Consider the following 25232-nt stretch of genomic DNA (forward strand, 5'->3'; position numbering starts at 1 on the left):
GCTTGAATGGCAACTATTCCATGACTGGAAACTAGGGGGAAGAATTACACCGGGATGGGAGCTGCCGGGAAAAGGCGGCTGGCGCAGGCAGGGAGGCTTCTTCTCTCCCTTACCTTGTGCTTCTTCTGCAAGTCACAACTTTGTCAGGCTGCGAATTCCCAAACCCTGCAGCTCCCCCTCTTTCCCCAGTCTCTCTGCGCAGCGCCAGCTGCTCGGCGGGGGGCCAGGGAAGTGCGTGTGGGGGGAATTTATCCTTGCTCCAGCCTGCCGGCGGCTAGGGAAGCCAGAAGTGGGAATAACAGGGATTCACCTTGTCCGGGTGATTCCTGCAGCAGGAGGGGAAGGATGGGGGCAGTGACCACGAACCTGGAATGACGCCGGTTAAACTGACGGAAACCAAAGCCCCCCTCCAGCTCTCCTGGAGCCCCTCTAAGCACTGGGAAGGGCTCTGTGTCCCTGGATCCTTCCCTTCTCCAGCCTGGAGGCCCCCTGGAGCACAGCAGGAGTCCCCGAGCGGGGCCAGTGTGGGGACGCGGTGGGACACAGGACAGAGGTGCCCATTCCCGATTTGCACAACCCCTATGAAAGCAGGGAAAGGAAACTCCTCTGCATGGAGCAGAATGAAATCCAGGCATCTTTGGAAGCTCCACATGGAGCGGTTGGAAGCGCAGTCCACAGCTGCATGGAAGTGAAATCCTCTGGGAAACCAGGAGATTTGGAGCTGCCTGTAAGGCTTCCTCCTTCTCCTCCTCCTCCTTCCCTTGGTAGACACTTCTCCTGATCATTCCAAGCAGAAGGGAGCGATGGCGACTTGGCAAGGGCTGAAAATCCGCCTTTGGAGCATGAATCAGCCCCATAATTTCTGTGGAAAGGAACATTTTGGGAGGATTTATGGCATAGCACGCTCCCATCGGATCTGCTGTCACAGAGCCTGCTAAAGGCTCCAGATAAAAGGGTTGCAGTTTACAGCCCTGGAAAATTGGAATGAATTCCCTGCTGGGAGCACACGGCAAGGACTCGCAGGAATCCTGCCCGAGATGTTCCCTTGGACCAGGAGGGTTGGAAAAGCAGCTCCAAGGGGATGCGGATGGAGCTGGCTGTGCAGAACCATGCCGCTGGCAGCTCTGGCATGATCCACGGCTGTTCCTGACAGGGAGTTGCTAACCCTGACCCGGGGAGAGTAAAGAGAGGGAAAAAATTCGGGAATAGCTATGGAGAGGACAGTTTTCTGTGAGCTTTATTTGCGGGAACGATTTCCTGCTTTTCCATCCGGGACCTCTGACCTGTGATGAGAATCTTTTCCCAGTTGTTTAGTTTTCCTTGTTGAAAGTTAATATTTCAGGATGTCCACAGACTTCTGCTATCCAGAATTCCGGCACAAACCCAACTCAGCCAGGAAAAGGCTGGATTCAGGGATATTGCCATCCAAACCAGCCTCCACAATGAACCTCCTGATGGCCAAGCGATGAAATCCCATTGCCAAACATCCCAAAATATTGTTCCATCCAATATCCCAAAGAGTTGCACTTAAAACTGCCACAAAATCTGTCCCACACCTGGGAAACACGTGGAAAACGCGACTGTTGGGAAAGGCTGCTGGGTTCCTGAGTTGCTTCCAGGAGGTTCAAGCTCAAAAGGAAAAATTCTCAAGTTTGAAATGAGTAAGTGAATACATTAATTAGGTAGTTTGTACAAAAATAATTAGGGGAAAAAATTAGGAAGTTTGGGAAAAAAACGAAGATATTAGGAAAGAAAACGAAGAGGATTAGACAAGACAAATTAGGAAGTGTGTAAAAAGGAAGTTTGGAAAAAAAGAAGTTTGTACAAAGGGAAGTTTGCACAAAAAATTAAGAAGTTTGCCACAAAATTAAGAAGTCTGCTGCAAAAGCTTCTAAAGTGAGAGCCCAGAATCTTTCGCGGGGAGGAGCTGCACGAAAGCAGCTCCCTGAACATGTTTTGCCTTTCCCAAAGCTGTTCCCTAAATGTCACTTTTATCGCCTTCTCTCCCAGCCTTTATGACCATATGTGTTTTTATGATATTCACAACATGCTTGTGCCACACAAGATGCAAATGCAATTTCCTGCTGGAATGGCTCAATATGCACAGCAACAAATGAGGGACACAAAGGGAGGAGAAGCGGCTCCGGGGCTGCCTGCCAGGGGCTCGCTCCCCCTGCCAGGGGATTACCTGGGAAAGGAAGCAGAGTTCAGCTCCTGCTCCTGCCCACCTGGGGCTTTGGCCAAGCACCTTCCTCAGGGGAACCTCTTCGCCATGGAATCACAGAATGCTGGGATCAGGGAGCTTGGAAACACCTCCAGGATCACGGACTCCAACCTGTGACCGATCCCCACCTTGTCCAGGCGTTCCTTGGACACCTCCAAACCTCCCGGGACAGCCCATGCCAAGAATCCTTTCCCTTGAGAAACTCCTCCTGCTGTCCCACCTGACCCTCCCCTGGCACAGCCTGAGGCTGTTTCCTTGCGTCCTGTCAAAATTCCAGCTCCTTGTATGAGGGGGATCTGGATTGTCCACTGCTTGTCCTGCTGCAATTCCAGAGAGCTGGAGAGGGAGTTTGGACCAGGCAGGAAGTGGCAAATTCCATCCCAGGATAGATAATCTGGGATATCAGCTCAGGAAATAGGAAATGTCAGAGAGGGAATTTTGAAAACTGGAGCAGAGCATCCAAAAATAAGGAGAGGTAGGGAAATCCCATTTCCTGAGGAATTTTAAGCACATTGGGACAGTTTTTTCCAGCTGGGAGCGAGTGTCATAGTGCCTCCCAAAGTGCAAAGCAGGAGCTTGGGTTAGTCCTGGCGGCACACCCAGGGAAAAACGGGAAAAAGAAGTCGTTGTCCTTAAAATATTCATCCCTCGGCTCCCAGCCTGACACGTGTAGTGGTTCGGAGGGAAATTCCTCCGGGCTTCAGCCGCCTGCCTTTGGCCCGGGTCGGAATTACTCTTGGAATAATAAATTGCCATGAATTATTTACAGATTTCTCATGTACTACACTGGAAGGCAATTCCCGCCGTGCCGTGCGCTTTTACCTTGGCTCCTGGCGCCCCGGCTCCTGGCACCTTGCGGGGTTGCGGCGCGGATCCCGGCGGAGCGCAGGTGTGAATCCGGGCTGAGCCTTCCCGCCGTGCCGGTTCCTGACCGCTGCTGCAAATGGGAATTTGGCACCATAAATCCCACTGTTTCCTGCAAGAGCAGCTCATGGAGTGAAGTGTGGAAAGGGGGGCCCAAACTGATCCTCTTTGCCCAGTTACAAATCAGCTCCTGAGTTATTCCAGTGGCCAAGAGGGACAGGGTGGGATTTCCATCGAGACCATGGGGCTGCTCCCAGGGCTGGAGCCCCTCTGCCCTGAAGCCGGGCTGGGAGAGCTGGGGGGGTTCCCCTGGAGAAGGGAAGGCTCCAGGGGGAGCTCAGAGCCCCTGGCAGGGCCTAAAGGGGCTCCAGGAGAGCTGCAGAAGGACTGGGGACAAGGCATGGAGGGACAGGACACAGGGAATGGCTTCACACTGCCAGAGGGCAGGGATGGATGGGATGTTGGGAAGGAATTCCTGGCTGGGAGGGTGGGGATTTCCTGGCACAGGGTGCCCAGAGCAGCTGGGGCTGCCCCTGGATCCCTGGCAGTGCCCAAGGCCAGGCTGGATGGGGATAGTGGAAGGGGTCCCTGCCCATGGCAAGGGATCTCTTCCAACCCAAATTTTTCTGGGATTCTGTAATTCTTCGTCTTCAAAAACTCCGAGAAAAGAATAAAATTCCAGCTGGACAGAGCTAGTGCTGGGATTTGGGATGATCCCAGTGTGGATCCAGCCTGGCCATCAGTGGGATCATGAAGCTGGGACCATGTGGCACCAGGGAAAGCTCTCCTGGACTCCAGCCCCAGCCACTGGGAAATGTTATGAATGTATGGATTTCTACCTGAAAATGGGAATTTAATTGAAAATTAAAAAAATTCTGACTCAAACACAGGAAATTAATTAAGTTTGACTCAAATAATCTGGAATCCCACAGGGATGAGGCCAGACAATTAATCAGGAGCGGAGGAGCTGTTTCAGTGGGATTGTGAGGGAATGCAGCTCCTTTGGGAGGAATTTGGGATCTGCTCCCTCCCCTGGGCTGCGCTGGAGGAGAATCCCCCCCTGGATTTCTCCGTAATCCGCAGCGGGATTTTTCCCCAATGTGCAATATCCTTGTCCTAATTTAGGAGCTTTTGTGCCTCCTCCTAAGGAGCCGGCGAACAAGAGGATTAAGGCAAGAACTCCCGGAAAATCCGAGCCCGTGGTATTGCTCGGCGCTGGCCGAACAATTCCGATCTAATTGATCACGGCATTAATTCCCGCTGATCTCTGTGTGCTCGGGGAGCCTGCTGGGAGATTCCTAATCAAATTACAACTAATTCCAAGCAATCTGACACTGCTGTGGCTTTTGTCTCTATTTTCGGGAGTCGGGGGATATGAAATGCATTTTCCATCTTGATCCGAGCGCACGCACTGGAAAAAGGCCTCTAAAATCATCACTCGCACGCCGTGCTGATTGGGGGCACGGGACTCGTGTGGCTCAGGGAAATTAAACTGGAAATGGGAACAAGCCGCCGAGTCACGGAGTCCTGGAATTATCAAATCCTGCAGCGGGCTGGGCTGGCAGAGGTTTGCAGCCCGTCCCCAGCACGCAGGAACGTCTTCCCCAACCTGCTCCAAGCCCCGGCCTTGAGCACTGCCAGGGATGAGGCAGCAGAGCCTTGATAATTGATATATTTGGGAATTCCAGGGCTGTTCATCCCTTCCAACTGGGGGAACACTGCAGTTAAAAATAGGGATTGAACTGGGAGCGTTTTTACCTCCCAGCTCGGATGGAGCCCATCCAAAAACCCCCAGCAAGACCAAAGGAGCAGGGATGCATCGCTCATCTGGGCTAAATCAACGGGATTTATGGATTTCATCCCGCCCAGGCACTGGTCCCGCTCCCAGGGAGAGGTGCTGGGTGCCAGCATTCCCGGGGTTCCACGTCCAGGTGCTCCCCTTTGACCCCAACCTGTGAAAACCTCGGAAGGTTTCAGGTTCCGTGTGTTTGGAAAACTCCAATAAAAGGTGCTTTATTGATTCTAATTAAATCTTTTTTTCCGAAGTGGAGCAGATCCCAGTTAACTTTAATTTAGGGCTGACATTTACCCGCTGCCGAAGGAGGGGGAATTCCGAGTGGACAATTCATTGCAATTTGAGGGAAAAACATCCTCGAAATGCCAGGAAAGTGCATATTTAACATTTGCAGTAATTAAGTGGTTTTAATTTAATAATAAATCCCTCTTGTCTCTATTTCCCCTTATCCCTCACTCCTGGCCTGGCACAGGGACTGAACTGCACTAATTCCTCCTTTTCCAGTGTAAATAAGCTTTAATTCCTTTCTCCAGCCAGGCAGCACCTTTGTAATTTCACTTTTTGTCAAGAAATCCTTCATTTGGAGTTGTTTTTATTTTCCTGCAACAAGTTTTTCCCTCTATGCCACAGAACAAGTCCAGACTACCCCGCATCTGGTCCGGGTGGGAATTCCTCTACAGCACCATCTGGAATGGTTTTGATGGAAACACAAAGTTCTGCCATAACCCCCCTAGCCGCCCTCAGACATCCTCAAACTCTTGTTCCAAAGTCACTTTTGCTGGGTCTTTTCCTTGGAAGCACCTGGGTTTGTGGGTGCAACATGCAAGGGAAGAGATCTTGCTTTACATTTTGGGATTAAAGATGGGGATCCAGCGCAGGGGGAGCTCGGGTTCAGCTGGAGTGAGTCCAGAGGAGGCCCCGGAGCTGCTCCCAGGGCTGGAGCCCCTCTGCTCTGGAGCCGGGCTGGGAGAGCTGGGGGGGTTCCCCTGGAGAAGGGAAGGCTCCAGGGAGAGCTCAGAGCCCGCTGCAGGGCCTAAAGGGGCTCCAGGAGAGCTGCAGAGGGACTGGGGACAAGGCATGGAGGGACAGGACACAGGGAATGGCTTCCCAGTGCCAGAGGACAGGGATGGACGGGATATTGGGAAGGAATTGCTGTCTGTGAGGGTGGGCAGGCCCTGGCCCAGGGTGCCCAGAGCAGCTGTGGCTGCCCCTGGATCCCTGGCAGTGTCCCAGGCCAGGCTGGAAGGGCTCGGAGCACCCTGGGACCGTGGAAGGTGTCCCTGCCATGGCAAGGGCTGGGCTGAGAGGATCCTTAAGATCCTTCCAAGCTAAAGTTTCTCTGAGGGGGGGCTGGACACCCCACCCTCCATCCAGCCCTTCCTTTGTCCCTCCAGACGTCTCCTGTGGCCGAGCCCTCTGGAACGTGCCCTTCACCCAGCTCGCTCCGCTCTCCCGTCCCATCCCTCTGGGACGTCCGGCTGGGAGCTGCCGCCACCTCTTTGCTGACTGTGCCCGTTTGGCTCCATATGTTTTCCCTGGCAGGGTCCCGGAGCCATCCCCCTTTCGGAGCAGAGCTGGCTTAATGATAGCCATTAGTTAGGAACTGTTAATGAAGTTTCCATCCTAATTAAGCTGCTCCGCACCTTGCGACACGCAGCGTTCCCGAATCCCCAGGAGCAGATGGAGCTGTGGTGGGAATTGTGCTGGGATTCAGCCAGATGACTCCCATTAATAAAGGGGAATATGGAAAAGCACCCAGGCTGCCCAGCCGGACACGCTCCAATCCAGCTGCACCGGGAATTCAGGGATTTGGGCACCTGGATGGGCAGCAGAGGGAAGGGATGCCATAAAATGCTGAGCTCTCATCCTGGGAAACCTCAGCCCTTCCCTGGTTGGGTTTGTCCCTCGGGAATGAGGCTGAAAATGGGAAAAAGAAGAAATCCCTTTCAAGAGTGGGAATGGCAAAGCCAGGCTCGGAGGGAATGATCCCCATCCTGGTTCTGCCAAGCAAAAATTCCCACCTTTCATGCTTCCAAGTTTGCCCAGGTCCCAAGAGTCTGGGATTGTATTTTCCCCTGTGATATTAAATTCTGCCCTTTGTGTGAATGCAACTGTAAAAAAAATATATTATTCCCATTTTAAAACATTATATCCAGGTTTTCTTTTGGAATCACATCCTATCCCACAGGGCTTATTCATCTACAGCCTCCGGCTGTGTATTTCCAGAGAGGACAAGAAAATATCATTTACAAACAAAAATATTTTTGGAACAACATTCCTGAGTTTTCAATTATGGCAAAGTTTGTTGACAGAACGAGGTGAAAACACAAAGTATTTGGGATGAAACATGCCTGGCTTTAAGTGGAAACCTGCTTCCCCCATTCCCTGTGCTCCCTAATAGTTTTTGAGAGTATAAACCCACGATCAGTAACCCCAGTAGGGGCTGTGGTAGGAGGTGGGGAGTGTCCAACCATCCCAGCAGCACCTGGGCTCTCCCCATCCATCCCCCGGGATCTTCCCGAGGAGTTTTCCTCCCTGCAGCAAGTTTCCAGCTTTGATTTAGCTTTGCTGGACTAAGCACATTATTAATTGGGTTTCTTTTATTTACAATTCTGTTGCCTGGAAGATCTGCTGGGGTCGGTAATTGAATTTTGGGAATCCAGTAATTAAAAAAGTCCAAGGAGCAATAAACGGGAGCGTCCGTAAATAACGGCATCGGAGAAGGGACATCCATCACCCGGATTAAATGATTTCAGATCATATTTGAACTTCTTAATTTTAATTTACGGCTTCCTGAGGATTTACGGCCTCTGCTGACTCGGTTTTCCTCTGCCTGCCCCGGAGAAACAGCTTTCCAAGAATCCCTGGATATTTTGGGTTGGAATCTCAGTGTCCTGGGTTGTTTTGGTGGCTGTGTTCCCATCCTGGGGGCAGCTCCAGGGAATCCGTGGCACGGAGAGGGCCAGAGGGTGAGTCCCACCCGGTGATTCCCGGCTGGCTGAGGGATGGATTCCCAGGCACTGGGATTTTTCCAGGATTAAGGACTGTTGCCCCCCAGGGTGGCAGTGATGCCCTGTGATCCCCACCCCGTGTCCCAGCTCCCAGCAGCTCTGCACTGTCCAAGGTGGGAACAGGGATTATCCCTGACCAAGGGTGGGATTACTTCCCTGCCTGCCTGGACAGGCCTCTCAAATTCCTGCCTTAGCACCTGCAGTGAGCTGGATCCCAGGTAATCCTCAGCATCTGGATTCCCAAAGCCAAGGGATGAAGCTGTTGGAGGCAGGAATTGGTGAGGCAGGAAAAACTCCAGAGATCTCGCTGTGTTTGGTGCTCAGCTCTGTTCCTAGACAGGGAATTCTGGGAGCCTCTCCAAGGACATGTGGCATGGAGTGGGTGCCAGGGGGACCTTACCTGTGCTTGGGATGCAGCGTCAGGGATTTCGTGTAGGAATCTGCCCTTGTAGGGAGGGGAAGGAGCAGCTTTATTCAGGAGGGTGGGTTTCAAAATAATAATTTCCAACCTGGCCAGCAGTAGGGGAAGATCGGGAATTCTGCTGGGACAGCGGGGCAGGACCACATCCCCTGGGGCTGGAGTGCAACACGATGGAGTTTCTTAACATTGATCCAATATTTTACGTGGCATTTCCCATCTTAGCCCACTTTTACAGCCTTCATTTCATCCAAAATTCCCGCAGGAAGGAAGTTCCTGGGCTGCCCAAGCTGCTCCTGTTGGAAGTGTATTTACCTGGTTCTCCACAGCGAGCTGAACTTCCCTCCCTGTTCCTTTCTGGAATCCACTGGATAAACACTGGCTGTGGAGAGCAGCGATCAGTTTGGGAGCTTTGCTCTCCCAGAATTCCATGTTTTCCTGGCAGCGGATCAAGAGATGACAAATATCCTGCAAGAAGACAGAGGCTTTATTGTTGCTGTTTGAGGGGATCGGCACGTCCCAAGTGGGGCTGGGTTGGGAGCCGGGCTGGGATTTGGGAGAGGCAATTCCAATCTATGCATTAATTATGGATTGATAATCCTGCCTGGCTTTTTTTGGTAATAGAAGCTGTCAGGATGGAGAGCTGCTGCCGGCCACTCGGTGCCGTGTGACAGCGCTGCTCTTCCCGAGCCTTTGGAAAATGTCATTTGGGAAGTGCTGCTGCCAGAGGCACATTTTCCCTGGCACCGAGAGGGAGTGGCAGAGCTCAAAGCATCTCCTGGAAAAACGGGGGAAAAAGCCCAACTTGGAATGCTGCATCCACAAATCCTGCCACCAGCAGAGAAGGGAGCAGGGAAAGGATTTGAAAATGCTCTTGGGAATATGGGAGCATCTTCCCAACCCCTCGTCCCGCTGGGTCCAGGTTACAGGGGATGGTGGGGATGTGGAAAGCTGTGTGAGGGGAGACTGGACGTGGGTATCCAGAAGGATTCCTGTGCAGGGGGGTGTTTGATGGGATGCAGAGCAGTGATGATCCAAATAAAAAGCCAGCATTTCCCAGACCTGCCACTATTTGTGTCCCCATAAAAAGAAATCCTAAACCACAGGAGTCATTTGAATCCATGTTCTTCCAGGACGGAAACACTTGCATCCCACATCCAGCCTCCTCCTCCCGAGCTCCCAACAGCCTGTGCTGTGTCGTGCCAGACAGGAACAGGCGCCAAGCTCTTCCCAAAAAAATTGCACTGAAGGAACACCTTGCTCATTCCGAGAGATGGGGCACATGTCAAAAGAGATGAAGGAAAGGAATTGGCCTCGGAATTCTGTAGGGGGAAGAGCTGTTGATTTGGGAAAGTGGGAAGGGCTGGAGAATGGAGGGATAGGACAAGGGGAATGGCTTTAAGCTGCCAGAGGGCAGCGCCACGTCGGATACTGGGAAGGAATTCTTGGCTTCTTCAGGTCCAGGCCATTCCTCCTTATCCTATTGCTGGCTCCAAAAGGTGGGGTCAGATGGACTGAGGCTCTCCCAGCGTCCTCATTTCCCACTTCCCACAGCAACTGCGCCCCCAGCCCAGGAGCTGCTCCCCTTTCCCGTTTTCCCAGGGCTCTGCGCTGTTGGAAGGGGCTGAGCCTGAGGCTGCCAGCTCCGGGTACAGCCTGCGATCCTTCTGCGGGAGCCCGGCGGGTTCGGCGCTCAGCTGCTCCGAGCGGATGCTCCGGAGCTTGGCTTTGGGATCCGCTGCCAGCTCCATATGAATATTAACCATCTGCGGGGTGGGAGCTGCAGCTCTCAGATCCCTCGTGCTCCAGCTCCCAATTCCTTCTCTTCCTTGCTTTTTTAGTGTTTGGGTGGAGCTAACCAGTGCACACCCGTGTTTTCCAGTGGGAATTAATTTGGATAGATAATTATTATAGCTATTTGGATGGATCCTTATTAGAGTTATCCCATCCCTGGCAGTGTCCAAGGCCAGGTTGGGCAGGGCTTGGAGCAACCTGGGATAGTGGAAGGTGTCCCTGCCCATGGCAGGGGTGGAATGGGATGAGCTTTAAGGTCCTTTCCGACCTAAACTATTCCAGGATTCTGGGCATGGCATCCCCATGGAGTCAGGGCATTGCCACGCTCCTAAATGTGGGAACAGGAAACATCCTGGTTGTTCACGGAAGGCAGAACCTGCTCTGGTGCTCAGAGGGAATGTTTGTCTCTGGAATTCTGTTCACTTCATCGGGATGCCATGCCCAGAATCCTGGAATCAGGAGCAGGAAGCCCCATCCCCAGAGCGACTTTGTCAGTCCCATCCTGCTCCGATCAATCCTTGGCTTCCCAGGACTCTCCCAACAGCTCGGCCGCCCGTCCTTTGCCACCATCCCTCCGGTCTCCACGGCGCTCCCCGATTCCCGGGAACTTTGCAGCTTCCTCATTACCAAAGGTTGTATTTAAGATTCCCGTGTCTCCGGCTTAATAACCCCCAAATGAGTCCCGCCGGAATTAGCCGTAATTAAGGACATTGTGAAATATGGCGGGGGCAAAGGGAATTACACTGTATTACTTTATTAATAATATTCCTTAACTACACTGGAAATTGCTATTAGGCCTGAACATTCCTGCCTGGATATGGAAATAGTCTTTTGCTATGCTAATCTAGCACAATTTTCTTTTCAATGTAAACAAATTATCCTCTATTAATATGCTGTTCTCCTTGCATAGTTAATTATTGTAACAGTAAGGAATAAAATGCTCCGGCTTTCGCTGTTTCGGATGGAAAAAGGGCTCCATAAATACTTTAATAGGGAGCTAATTATGCACAGAATTCCGATGCCGAAAATGTGTTTGTAATTGCATTAAAATGGTCTTCTGTTCAAATATTGGGAAGCTGGCTAATTGGAGGCGAGCTGGAATTTCAATATTGTGAATCAATGATTTCCATACACTCCCTGTTTGGTTGTGTTTCCCTTCATATTTGGCTTTGGGAATGAAGGGAATATTTAATGGTGTTTAATATGAGCAGCTCCAGGTTTCATACCAATGAGGGAGTCATGGAAAGCAGGAATTTCAGAGGCCTGGGCCACGGTGTTGGCCTGGATTTGGGTGGGGGCTCCCATGGGAGCACCTTAAGGAGAGAACTCATCCCCACTTCTCCCTCACAGGAGCTGGGTGGGATCAGCCTCGTCTCCCAAGGAACAGAGGGAGAGGCCTCAGGTTGTGCCAACGGAGGTTTAGGCTGGATTTTAGGGAAGTTCCGCCATGGAAAGGGTTGTCTAGCCCTAGATGGTGGAGTTCCTATCCGTGGAAGTGTTCAGAAACCACAGGGATGAGGACACGGGTTAGTGGTGACTTGAAGACCTTAAAGCTCTTTTCCAACCTTAACAATTCCATGATTCTGTCCCTGGGGGAGAGAGTCTCTCAGGGGACGATGCTGTGTGGCCACCAAACGAAGTGGTGTGGCTACCAACTGCTGGCATGAAGAGCCACGTGGAGATGTGCCAGCTGCCATCCCGTGGGAAACTGGGATGTGCCACAGCCACCGTGCAGCTGGAGAAGGCCAGGGCGGGAGCACGGACAATGGGATCACGGAACACCAAGGCGTCAGCACCGCACCCGAGGACGGGTTTGGAGTGGGAACAGGCAAACAGCTTGTGGCACAAAGCAAAGGAGAGAATTCCAAATGGCTAATCTCCAGCCACCCACACAAGTTTTGTCTCTCTTTAGCACCTTTCCCTGTTGCTAAGTCTCGCATCCAAAAAACCGGAGAGGAGACACTCCAAAGACACTCCAAATTATGCAGCAATATTGTGTCGAGCAGCTGAAAACAGGCTGGGAGCGGAGCTCGGCAACGCGGAGCAGTCCCGGTTATCTTTAGGGAAATGCTGATTATCTTTGGGAAACGCTGATTATCTTTGACCTGGGCAGCACCGAGTCCCCGAGCACGCGCCGGGATGGGCTGGGACATAGATGGTTCTGTCCTGCTCAGCCCAGCTAAGTGGGGTCTTGGAAGTCCCACTCGACCCTGCCATTTGTTCCACACAATCCCAGCACTCCCAATGCACAGGGAATGCTGTGTGTGCCAGAGCAGCTCCTCCTGGGATCGCTGGGTAGGAGAGCTCCCCTGGAAAGGCAGCTTTATCCCTGAAATCCTGCATGTGCCCCGCAGATGAAACAGGAACACCTACGGTTGGTTTGTGTTCTGCCACATGAGTGACCTGAGTCAGGTTCGATTCATTTTTAAAGGAGAAAATCCCTTAAAATACAGCTGAAGGCGCATGGCAGGGGCAGAGGAGAGCCTTCCAAGTGAAAATTCCCAACAAATTAGCTCAGGCCAGGAGTTAGCACTTCAATTTTCGTAACAAATACCCCAGCAAACCCAATTCCTTAAGCTTGCTCGTAGGAAGCCAAAGAAATCATCTGCTTCAGGGGAAAAAAAAAGAACAAATGGGAAAAAAAGCCGGAAAAAAAGACATGTCAGATCCCAGCTATCCTGCCAAAATCCCCAAACAGCTTCCTAGCTTTTAAGGGAAGAGCATTTGAAATATCTTTGCGGAGTCGTGTCTGTTTGTCTGACAGATGTCTGCAATGTACCGGGAGCTGGAGTCATGCTCCGAATGTAAATAAGATTATGGGCCTTGCAATATTCCCATTCCCTCGGATTTACCTCCACGCCGAGGAAAAGAAAGCGGAAGCCGGGTTTTATTCCCCGTAGGTTTTTTTCTCTCCATATCCCACAAGCAGGATTAACATTTTTTGCCTTGTCAGTTAAACACCCAGGTTTGTCCTTTAATCCCATGGTTACTCCAAAGGGTCCAGCTGTTGGGCCAAAAGGGCAATTTCTGGCTAAAAATAGGAGTTATCCACTTGGAAGCATCATCTCCTTTTTCCCCTTTTCTCGGCCCCAGAATGAATAATGAAAGTCTCAATAATGGAGTGTACTGAGGCCTGTGCTGCAATTCCCGGGGACAGCGGTATTCCCAGGGACGTCCTCAGTCCCGGAGCGATGCTTTTGGGGAGAGGCAGGGTCTCCCTGTGGTGGGAAGGGGGAGCTGGACTTTGGAAGGGTGCAGGTGGCCACTTTGAGGAGCACGGAGCCACTTCCCGCTGTCCTGCTGGGACATTGAGAAACAAGGAGCAGCTCCGAACCCCTGGCAGGGATTGGTCATTCTGCCTTTTCTGTCCACTGCAAACCTTAATTCCAGAAATTAATTCACCAAAATTCCTAAAACAAAGCCTTTCTTCAAAGCTCCAAGCCACCGGATTTGCCCTTTCCCTGCCCTCTCCCAGAGGGACTCCAAAGGGGTTGAGTGGTTTTCCTAAATACCCAGCGACCCCAGGCTTAGATCCTGGATGCCAGGAGTCATCCTGATGTTCTGGCTGAGCAAGAAATCCCTTAAAAGCAGTGTTTGAATTTGTAATGGGAATGTTGACAGAGCCTCGACGGGAGCGGCGCGCGCTCCGCAAAGTCAATCCCGTAATTGATCCTGACTCCTACACGGAGCCACATGTGCCGGGCTGGGCAGCGGCCGGGAATAGCGCCGGGAACAGAGCTGGGAATAGCGTGGCTTTCACCTGAAACAAATGAGGTCTAATTAGATTAATCTGCAAATCAGTGCTCGGCACTTGTATGATTAATGAGCGCCTTGCCCCGCTCTCAGATCACAGCCATGGATTATTGGAGGGGATTTTATGGGGAAGGAGATTTCCCCCTCTGTGCCAGGGATCCCGCACGCGCCTGGCGAGGGAGCGGAGCTGGGAACTCGGCGGCTCGAGCTGGCCTGCTTTTCCGAGGAGCTGAGCTCGGGATCGTGCGGGTGTCAGACGGACACTCTCCAGCTGTTCGGGAACCATGTGTCAACATTATTTACCAACCTAATGTGATGATAATTATGGAATAAAGTGCGGGAAGAGCGCACGCGGGCAGGATGGCCATACATACTTAATGATCCCATTCTCCTGCCTTTGCAATCAGCCGGAGCCGAGCCCGTCGCTGGAGACATGTGGGAGCAGCAGCGCAAGCTGTCTGTGCGGGATGCGGGGATGGCTGGATGCGGCAGCGCGCATTCCAAGTAAAAAATTCATTTACAAATGGGTTTCAGGGTTCCCAGCAGATGGGAGAGCACGGAAGTCACGAGCGGCCCTTCTCCGCCATTTAACCCTCGCGCCGCCGCACCGGGAGCGCCGGGAACGGGGCCAGCTGGGAACAGGGAGAGCAGGAGGCCCAGCCGGAGTTTCTTTTGGAAACGGCTCCTTTAAAGCCCAAACACCTGTACTTTTACTGCTGCAACAGCTCACGCAGGAGGCAGATGTGTAACCGGAGCCGTCGGAGCTGCTTGGAATTAGAAAAACATGGCTTGGCAAGGAAGGGAGGGGGCTCGGGAAGGCGTTTGGGAGCAAGGCTTTTATTTCGAGATCAAACCTCGATCTTTAAAGAGTTTCCTCACGTCACCTTCAGCTCCTGCTGAGCGCCGCTCTCTCCACAGCCAGTCCCACCTGTGGGCACAGTGGCCAATTAATTCCAAAGGCTGCTGGAAGCCGGCAGGATCGGGCCCTGCAGGCTGCACAGCCAGAGGAGCCCTTCCCAGGTTTAGGTTGGATATTAGGAATGATTTCTTCGTGGAAAGAGCTCTGTCCCACCCTGCCACAGGTGGTGGATGGGGCACTTGGGGACGTGCGGCAGCAGTGACCTTGGCAGTGCTGGGGAGTGGTTGGACTCAGCGGTCCCAGCGGTGCTGAGCCACTCCCAGGATGCACAGCTTCCCAGGAAGGCTTTATCTCGTCCTGAATGGAATTTTTCTGGCAGGAGGGCCGAGCTTGGCCGATCTCTGGCCTTTGCGCAACGCCGTTATAAAACATCCATTGTGGTGGATGCTCCCTGAGCACAGCAGCCCTCCCACTCCTTGTTCACCGGGGGACGGAAAACCCATGGATGTACACCAGTTTTTATCAGAGGAAAAGCGATTTATCCCTGGAGGCACGAGCAAGCCCTTTCCTTCCAATCTCCTGGAAGAGGCAGGACAGGGCCCGAGCTGTGGGGCAGCACCTCTGGCCTGGAATCATGGAATGGGAAGGGCCCTCGCAGGTCATCCCGTTCCACCCACGGGCAGGGACGCCTTCAACCAGAGCAGGCTGCCCCAAGCCACGTCCAGCCCGGCCTGGGACACTTCCAAGGCTGATCCCACCGAGCGAGTCGGGAGCGGCCTTGTGCCGGATCCCCCCATTCCCAGAGCCGCTCCATAAGGTCTCCGGCAGGGAAAAGCTCCTGCATGTACAGCCGGAGCTGGTCAGGCTGCACACTCCATCCAATGTCCCTCCATGCTGCTCTAAGCAATCTGGGGTTTTCCCCCCGCATTTTTCCTAAATACTGCTCAGAAATTGTTTTTCCTCCAGCCCTTTCCATATCTTTTGGGATTATCCCATGGCTCTGCTGAGTGACCTGACCCCAGTGCACCATGCCCCCGGGTTTTTTTTCCCCCCTCTTTTTTTTCCTTAAGTGTGAGCTCATTTGAAAATTCCAATTTCTCCAATAATTCGCTGCAGCTGCTGAGATGTTCCCGTGCTTTTGATCACTGTTATTAATGATGTGCTGTAACATATGCAAGGCTTGCAATCCCAGCTACTCTTTCTTACAAAGATCAGTTTGTACTTCCCCCCGCTCCCTTCTCCCCCTTCCCCTCCCTCTTCCCTCCCTTTTCCCTCCCTCCCTCGGCTCTGATGGAGCTCATATGTTTTAGGAAGTTCATCTCCCAGCTATTAGTCGGAGAATTAGGAAATGTGTGGGCAGCTCCTCTGTGGTACAAAAGACACTGGAGGAAGAAGCCGTTCCCTTTTATTCCCCAAAGAAGGATTTTGGCTTTATTTCGGGGCCTGAGTTTGCTGTTAAAAATGTTGTGGCTCGTTCCTAATGTTGTCTTATTGACTTCCATGTTTTGAGAAAGGTTTCCAGCTTTGCATTTTTTAATTTCTCAACCACTCCCAGACCAAGTTGTGATCTCAGTGCTGTAAATACAAATTCCAGGTGATTCCACGGGAATCTGCGTATTTATCCCACGTTTATAACGCCACAAGCACCATCAGAAACTGAAAGCTAGGATTTTGACATTGCTCCCAATCCAAGGTGTTGAAAGCCAGTTAAAAACCAGACAATTTTAATCGGTTTTAATTTCCCTCCTGTCACTCCTAATGACTGATGCATGAAACCCCCAGAAATCAGGAATTATTTTCCCTGGAATGCCATGCTGAAGGTGACAGCATCCCAAGGACACAGGATGCACTTGAGGACACTGATGCCACTTGCTGGAGGGCACCTGGGATGCTCAGCGGGATGGGGACGGGGCTGGATGGACTCCAGGTGTCCCTCTGCTGAGCCAACGCTGCCACCCTGCTCCACCTCGGGGACGTGTCCCTGTGTCCCCTGTTGCCTGCTCTTGGTGTCACCCCCCGCTGGGGCAGCAGAGCGGGGCTCCTGCTATCCCAGTCCCCGTGCTCACGCTGCAGTCCCAGCACAGGGAGGACCCCAAGGTGACACGCCAGGGTGTCACCCTGAGGTGACCCCACACACCGGGACACACTTCATGTGCCTCGAGCTATTCATGCCGGAGAAATTCCCTGCTCGGAGGCTGCTGAGGAACTGGGAAGGAGAGAACCAAGTGAACAAAGCCCCGTATTCCAGCATGGAATGGTGGCATCCTATGGCACAGACCTTCCCACCCCGCGGCATGAGAGGGGGTGACCAGACCCCGTCCCCTCTTTCCACGCGGCTCAACGTTATTTCTACACAGCAAAATTAATTAGTTTTAGTGTTTTAGCACCAAAATCAAGGGGAGCAGGAGCTGTTTGGGGGGAGTCTGTCCCCCCGAGGCTGCTGAATGCCTTTTTATTCCTGAAGCTGCCTGAGGAGCGTTGTATTCCCTAAATTTCTCCCCCCTCTCAGCCCCGCGTCGGAACAACCATGAAAAAATAACCCGGGCTGCGCTTTCCCCCCTCCCTCTCCTTTTCCGTCTTTTTTTCGAGCGAGGCGAAACAGGTGCTGAAATGTGAAACCCTACTGAGGGATTTCCTCGGCACGCCAGCGTGGTGGGAGCGCGGACCTGGAGTGGGATGTGCTCCCAGGGCTGCCGGAGCAGGCTGGCAGCGCCGGGAGCGCCGCGCTGTCGCTTTAAGAAAAAATAAACTCGGCTCTGAACTACCCAAAACCCTGCCATTTCCAGCCTGGGCTTGATTAATGATTTTTCTATCTAATAAAAGGTTCACAAACCATCTGTTTTTCTCCCTAATGCCTTGCCCAAAGGTTTTTCGTTCCTATTTCAGGCTTGGGGCCAACTGACATTCCCCTCTTTTTTTTTTTCCCAGCCTTGTAAACAAACCCTTCTCTCTTTTTAATCTTCCAGGGCTGTTTCCTACCCATCGTTATGCATATTCATTGCGAGTAAACATTTTTAGTGTCTACACTTAATCTCTTCCACTGGCAATTACTGTTCTATGCTGTTTTGTAATGCAGAAGGGCCAACGCTTTCCCTTCTAATAACAGCTGGGTCGCAGATGGGGCCTGCAGTCATTGTAGAAAATAAAAATTTACAAGATGCCAGTGGAATTTATTTCAGTTTTATGGAGTCACAGGAGGAACCTTTCTGTTATCCGCCTTCAGTGCAATCTGCAGGCACAAGGCAGGCTTTTGACATTTAATCAAAGGGGGGTTCAGGTAGGGGCTGGAGCGGCGCGGGAAGAAAGCAGGTGGATCCTATTAGGCAGTGCCATGGTTAATTTATTTGGGAGTGATTGGCTGAGATGTGTGCAGCCAAGCTCTGACATGCCGTGTATATCTTGTTTAGCAGCCCGCTCCCGAACCGGGGCGCTGGCACCGCGCTGCCAGCCAGCTGTGGGGCTGGGGCACCGACAGCACCCCTCCTCGGCAGCACCCGCCCTTACCACAGGGCTCCGGGAGAAAGGAGTTGGATCCCGACACCGTATTTCTGGGAATGGCTGGAAATCTCCTGCTTGGGTGGTGGCGGAGGCGCAGTCTCCGCGTTCCGCGCCAGGGGTGGTTCTGCGGCAGAATGCAGATGTAAAGCTGGAAAAGGAGGGATTTTAAACTGGCCAGGCCGTGCCCTGCCCTCGCCAGCCCCTAACATGTGGAAATGGTGATCCCACGTGGGGTTGGTGACACTGGGAGCAGCTCCAGGTGCTTGGGATGAGGGGATGGGGAGGATGGAGGGGCTCGAATCTGCCCACGCTGCTCAGCTCTGGCTGCCTGAGAGCAGCTCGGTGGAGTCGGCTGCTTCCCACTGGGAAAAGCCATCCCAAGCTGGGGAACAGCATGGGACAGCAAGGGACCACGGCACAGGGGTCATGGAATCCCAGAATCCTGGCATGGTTTGGGTGAGAAGGACCTTCAACCCTATGGGCAGAGACAGCTCCCACTAGCCAGGTTGCTCCAAGCCCCGTCCGACCTGGGGGACACTGTCAACCCTCGGACACTTCCAGGGATGGAAGATGGCACAAGCCTGGACCCAGGGCAGGAGGTCACCCTGGGCCATCAGCTGCTTCCACAACCTCTGCGATTCCTGAAATTTCCTGATGGGCAAATACGTGGATTCACATGGGGAGATCAGGAGTAGAAGCAGTTTGGAGGAAATTCCCAAGAAATAAAGGACATATTTCTGTTTAGTGGGCGTTGTGTGGAGATTTTTTCCAGACTTTTAAAGCAGCTGAATGAGAAGGACATAAGAATCCCACATCCCTCTTTTTCCCCCCCTTCCTCCTTCGCTCCCAGCATCCCGAAGCAGAAATGTATTGACCCACTCCAATTAATTCGATTTGAGGTGTTGTGGGTCTTATTATTTTCTTCATTTATAGTCCAAGGTTTTTTAAACCTCTCAGCTAAGGGCAACAGAGCTTTTCCAAAGGATTCTTAATTTTTCCTTCCCAGGGAATCCTGATTCAGGCGCTGGAATGAGATGATCTTTACGGTCCCTTCCAACCCAAACCATTCTGTGATTCTGTGTAGAAGGAAAACACAACTTACACGGGGAGAAAATCCGTCAGTTCTTGCATGGAGTTTGTTCTTCCTCGGCAAACATTTCCCAGAGGTTAGATTTGGGAGGGGGGGGGAAGCTATTAATGTGTGTGGCTCAGTTCAGACTTTCCCTCCTCCCTCCCTTCTTTCAAAAGATGATATTGCTATTTTTTATACACAAACTCTGTTGAGAATATTGAATTTGGTACATTAAATACCAGAGATGAAGGTCTTAGTGGCTTTTAATGAAGAGGATAAATTCTCCCAACTGCATTTCTCTGTGTATCATCCCCAGTCCCCTTTTCCCAAGCCTTTCCCTTCATTTACGAACTCCAAAGCTGCCAATAAGTTTGTTAATCTCAGTGAAATGCTGTTCCTACTGCAAATATTAGTAAAGATCAACTAATCCAAGTCACGGGCTGGGAGACGGCCCAGTGGGAGCCTCAGGGTATCCAGTGTGCAGATCCAAACTGGATCTCTGTAATCCCAGTGGGGAGAAACTTCCTTGTGGTTATTTGGGAGCCAGCTGAGAAATGGGAACGGGAAGAAAGTGCTAACCCCATGGAAAGGCTCCCCAAGACAGGCCAAACTCAGCAGCCAGAAGGAAAATGAAGTGGGAATGGCGGGTGAGGAGAGGAGGTGGAGAGCCTGGGATGCTCTGGGATGCAAACACATCCTATGTCGCTCACAGCTGCCTGGCAATACCCTGGAGGTGCCATGGGGTGGGACGGCCCTGGCAGCTCCTTCTGAGGGCTCTGAGCACCCCAAACCAACATCCCAACACCCCCTCAGCATCCACACCTGAGCCTGGCCCTGACCCCAGATCACACCCTTTTATTGACATGATCCCAAACACAGAGGAACCCAATAAAAATCCCCCCACTGGGCGGTCTTGCTCCATAACCCGAAATGATTTTTGCTCTGTTCCTGCAGAAACAGCCAGAAGAGGGACCACAGACTAATTAGGATACTCAGAGCCGACAGCTCCGATGCCAGTGCCGAGGCTGCTCATAAAGCCAAGCACTGGGCTGGGCCTTCCAGCTCTGTTCCTCACCAAAAGGAGGGATAATCATTCCTGGCAAATGAAAAGCAGCATTGGGAGGAGAGGAGAGGCTCCGGGAAGGAGCTATGGAGGATGGAGGGCTGCGGATTGTGCTGCTCCATGAAATATTCAGGAGCTGATGTGGTTTATGGAATGGGCTCGGGCTGGCGGAACATCTCCCGGATTTGCAGCCAGAGCTGCCTGTGGTGCCGGTGTTTGGGATGATGGGAGGCTCCTCAGCTCCCAAACTTTTCCCGTGCTCTTCAGCACAGCACTAACAGGTGGCTGCGGCAGGAGCCCGCTCCAGCAGGGATGGAAGGGGCTCTGCAGCACAGCACTGCAGCCTTCTCCCAAAAAACCCCATCCCACAGATTCCAGCCATCGCTCCTGACTCCTGAATCCAGTGTCGCTTCACAGGGCAAAGTCTTTGGGGCAGGGTATTGCCAGAAGTGTTGTTTTCCAAGAAGAGATTTTCCCTAATATCTAGCCTAAACCTCCCCTGCCACAACTTGAGGCTGCTTCCTCTTGCCGTGTCCCTTGTTCCCTGGGGGAAGAGCTCGATCCCACCTCCCTACAACATGGATATTTCACTGCAAGAAAGGCCTCTCCAAGATTCTGCTCCTGCGCAGGACCAGGAGCTGGATGATCCTTGTGGGTTGCTCCCAACTCTGGATATTCCGTGATTCCCGGAAGAATCAGCTCCTTGTGATGCTATTTTCCCCCAGACAATGCTGCCCCCACATTGGGGGGTCTCCATGACACGGGAGTGGGTGATTGGGAAGATGGATGCTGCTCCTGCCCCTCCGGAACAGGCATTTGCAGGGATCCAGCCATCTGCACGGCGGCTCCACAGGCAGCCAGGCTGCCGTAAACTCCCTGGAAAAGCGACAGAAACACTTGGACAGGTGGGATCTCTCTCTCCCCTCTGGCTCCCCATCCCCAGCTCAGGCACTGGAGCAAATGGAGTCAATGCCATAAAAGATAAGAGTGGGATGGATGTGGAGGAGCTGCCTTACAGCTGGCACGTGGTTGGAGGTTGTTTTTCATGGAATATCTGCCTGTTAAAAGTGACATTGGAAACAGAAAAGGGGGAGAGCATAAAATCCATGGAGTTTGGGTCGTTTGTCAAAGCTGGAAATGTCTGAACAGAGCAGCGACAAGGCAGTATCTTCCAAAGCATCCACTGGAGCACCTGGAGTTACTTATTCCAAAGGAATCAGCTGCTAGCGGGGTCTATGGGAGCATTTTTGGTAAGGAAACAGGGATGGATCAACTGAAAGCTCTACACAAAGATTTCTGAGGCACTGGCCCAGGTTTCCCAGAGAAGCTGTGGCTGCCCCATCCCTGCAAGTGTTCAAGGCCAGGCTGAAAAAAGATGAAAAGGAGTGGAAAATCAGGCTGAAGCCCGGAATTTCCTTTAAATATTCAAGATTAAACCAGGAAATGATCAGCTCTGCTCCCCATAATGAAGCTCTCCATGAAATGATGCTCATTGTCCATGTGTTGCAGTAGGGCTTGGACATGAACCAATGTGGAGCTGGGAATAAGGGTGGACTTGGGGACCTCTGCAAGTCCTTTCAGACTATTTTTTAGGCAGAAAGTTTGGGAAGGTGATTGCAGAGCATCAGGGGAGGTGGCCAGACACATCCCTTCCTTCTCCCTATTTCCTTTCTGCATCTGCCCACCCTGAAATCCATTCCCCAAAAGCTACAGAGCACCGTCAGCCCAGGAAACCAACTGGGAAGCCGCTTGGGAAGTTCTCCCCCATTCTGACACATTGCCGTGGTCATTATGCACTTCCCTGCCCGTGAAAAGCAGGCAGTGCCTCTTGACATCTGTACTCCATAACCCTCCTTCTGCTCCGCAGCGGCTCCGCACCGCAACCGCTGCCGCAGTGCCCACGCTCCCAGGCAGCCAGGCACTGACATCCCCACTTTTTCCTGGCACAAGGTGGACTTTTAAAAGTAGCAGCGGCTCTCCGAGGCTGACAGGAGCTGGCAAGGGGCGGGAAGGGGCCCCGGAGCCCCCCTGGCCCCGCACACACAGCCCCGCTCCGCGCTCCGCAAGCTGCCGGCCTTTTGTGGCTGTTTCCCTTCTTTCTGTGCCTTTGGCAGCGGGGTGGGAGCGGAGCGAGCAGCTGGCACGGCCTCTCGCCTCTGATTGCAGCATTGATTGTGCACCACATGCCCTGCGCCGCCTCCTCCTCGCTCGCTCTGGAGCGGGAGCTGATTGTGGCCACTCGGAGGGAAGCTTTGGCAGCTGCAGGCCCCCGATGCCAAGTTCTCCTGGCAGTGGCCTGTGGGTGTCAGCTCCTCTCCCTCTCTGGCATTTCCTCTGGCAGGGAAAGCTGCTCTGTGTCACTGGGTTGCCTTCAGGATGGAAAAGTTACCAGCAGAGTACAGCCGGGAGAGAGGTGGGAGGGAAAACTCTTGTGAAGTTTGTGTGGAATAAGGAAGATTCCAGTCCGTGTTTGACCCAGGACTCATCCAAACTGGCAGCAGCACACAGGAGTTGGGATGGCTCCAGTGGCTGGGAGAGGGGCTTGGAGCAACCTGGGATAGTGGAAGGTGTCCCTGCTCATGGCAGGGAGTGGGATGGGATGAGATTTAGGGTCCTTTAAACCCAAATTGCTCAGGGATTCCATGATTCCATTAAGCCATTCAGTTGTGTTTGAGGCCTAAATTCCCAATGGTCACTTGGAAGTGAACCTCAGTGCCTCAGGAGGCTTTTAGGAATTCCCAAGGATTGGGTTTAATCAGTGATCTGCAGTAATTTAATATATTTGCAGTGCTCTCTTCTTTAATACTTAATGAGTGATGATTAGGTTTGTGTATCAGAGCTGAAATCTGCAAGTTAGGTGGCAATTAATGTTTGAAGTGCTCCGTAACTCCAGATATAATGATCCTATTTGCCAAGTAATTATGGAATGTATGTGCCTAATAAACAATAACACTCGGCTCCCGCGCTCACCTGAGGAGCTCCACGTGGAAAAATACAGGTACAGGGAAAGCTGGGCCTTCCCCACCACTGGATGCAGCCTCTCCCTGGACCTCAGGTTTGGGAGCACCCAGGAAGTTGTGATAGGACAGGGGTTTGCAACTGCAGGAAGGGGGATTTAGATCAGATTTAAGGAAGAGGGTTCTAATGGTGAGGGTGGGGAGGCCCTGGAAAAGGTTCCCAGAGCAGCTGTGGCTGCCCCTGGATCCCTGGAAGTGTCCAAGGCCAGGCTGGACAGGGCTTGGAGCACCCTGGGACAGTGGAAGGTGTGGGTGGAACTGGATGCGCTTTAGGTCCCTTCCAACCCAAGCCATTCCATGATTCTGTGATTCCATGCACATTATCCAAAGGAATGGGTCAATACAAAAGGGTCAACAACTGAGACACCTTCTGACTTCCCCCCTCCTTCCCTCATCAGAGCCGAGTTTGTTGGCAGAAACGGAATGATGTAACCCAGCGGGGTCTGCGCTCCCTCTTTTCCATTACCCCAACTTCCTCTCCACTTAATTCCTGGCTGGCCTCGGTGCTTAATTAGAAAAAAGAACCATTACATAGCAGAGGCAGCCAACCCAAAGAAAACAGCCCCAGAAGGGCCATGTGCCACTGAGCCCAGGAAAATTGGGAATCAAATTCCACTCCCTGAATTCTTTACAATATTCCTCCTTGCCAAACCCAGGCAAATATTCCACTTACTCCAGCTCCGCTTGCAGAGCTCAGACTGTTCTGCAAACCCAAGTTCACAATGGCTCTTTCAGCAAACATGGAGCTGCACATTTCACATTCATAAATATTCCAGGGGGGTTTTATTATTCCAAAAACAAGGTTAGATGGAGTTTTCATGAGTCAAATATACCGAAAACAAGGCTGGACAAGGCATTTCCTCCCAGGCCATGGAGTTTAGGAGCAGCTGAGCTCCTGAGTAAACACAACAAAGTTAATTTGTTACTATTTTAATAGGAGTTTCCCACCTTTTATTGAGATGGGAAAATGAACAATGAACGATTTCATTTCTGTGTGCGGTGTTTGCTGGGATTTATCCTCTGGAATATGATTAAGAAATACTATCCACTTCTCTCTGTGATTGGTGTCTCCAGCCATGCCACTCTGTATCCTGATTTTCAGCAGGGAGCAGAGCCTCCATCCCCATGGATCATTCCATCTTTAAGCATTTCAAATAAAGGTTGAAAAGGCAGGACACGGATTTCAGAACCGGGGACCACTGTTGTGGTTTCCTTCTCTGGAAAAGCACGATAATATTTGCCTGCACCACAGGAAGCTCCTGCACGTTGACTCTGAAACTCCACCAAGGAAATCATTGGATCAGTTTATTTTGGAGACAGAGCTCTTACAGCATGTATTTGGTCACTGCTGCAGCATCCATCACCCTCTGGATGTAAAAACATGGATACATCTGAGCAGAAGTTCCACCTGTTCCAGGCCTGACCACTCCTTTGGCTCTTGACTGCTGGGAAAGCCAACCTTCTCCTGCCTTTGCAGTTGGCAGAGGAGTGTTTTCCCCACATCTCTGTCCTCCGGGTAGGTATGCATCCCAAAATAAACTCCTGGATCCAGCTCCAGGCAGGAATTGACAGCATGAATCATGCCGGGCAAACGTCATCTCAGCCATGGGAACAAGGATATGTGGGAATTCAAAATACAGCAAATAACTGTATTACAGAGCTAAGCGAGGAACACCGGCTCTGCCAAATCCCAGGAAGTTTGCCTTGGCCTTTGGTGATGGTGGGAGTGACGGTGCCACTCTGGCGCCCATCTCCAGGTGGGAGTCCTAACGGGAGTCAGAGAGCAGTCAGCAGCTGGGCTGAGCCCTCACAATGGCTTGGATTGGGAGGGACCTTAAGGATCTCCTCATTCCATCCCCTGCCA

The 25232-nt window shown here is 52.1% G+C and overlaps 1 long non-coding RNA gene across 3 annotated transcripts in view; it reads right to left on the reverse strand.

Moving 5' to 3' along the window:
• LOC116437813 overlaps window positions 1–25232 on the reverse strand; it is a 109903-nt gene that overhangs the window by 65602 nt on the left and 19069 nt on the right. For all 3 annotated transcript variants that reach the window (XR_004237487.1, XR_004237485.1, XR_004237486.1), the window contains exons 2-3: window positions 8628–8780; window positions 3047–3161 (exon numbers count right to left, since the gene is read on the reverse strand). This is a non-coding gene — a long non-coding RNA (uncharacterized LOC116437813). The remainder of the gene's footprint in view (window positions 1–3046; window positions 3162–8627; window positions 8781–25232) is intronic.

The sequence above is a fragment of the Corvus moneduloides genome, chromosome Z, assembly GCF_009650955.1.
Source record: "Corvus moneduloides isolate bCorMon1 chromosome Z, bCorMon1.pri, whole genome shotgun sequence".
NCBI classification, from domain to species: Eukaryota; Metazoa; Chordata; class Aves; order Passeriformes; family Corvidae; genus Corvus; species Corvus moneduloides.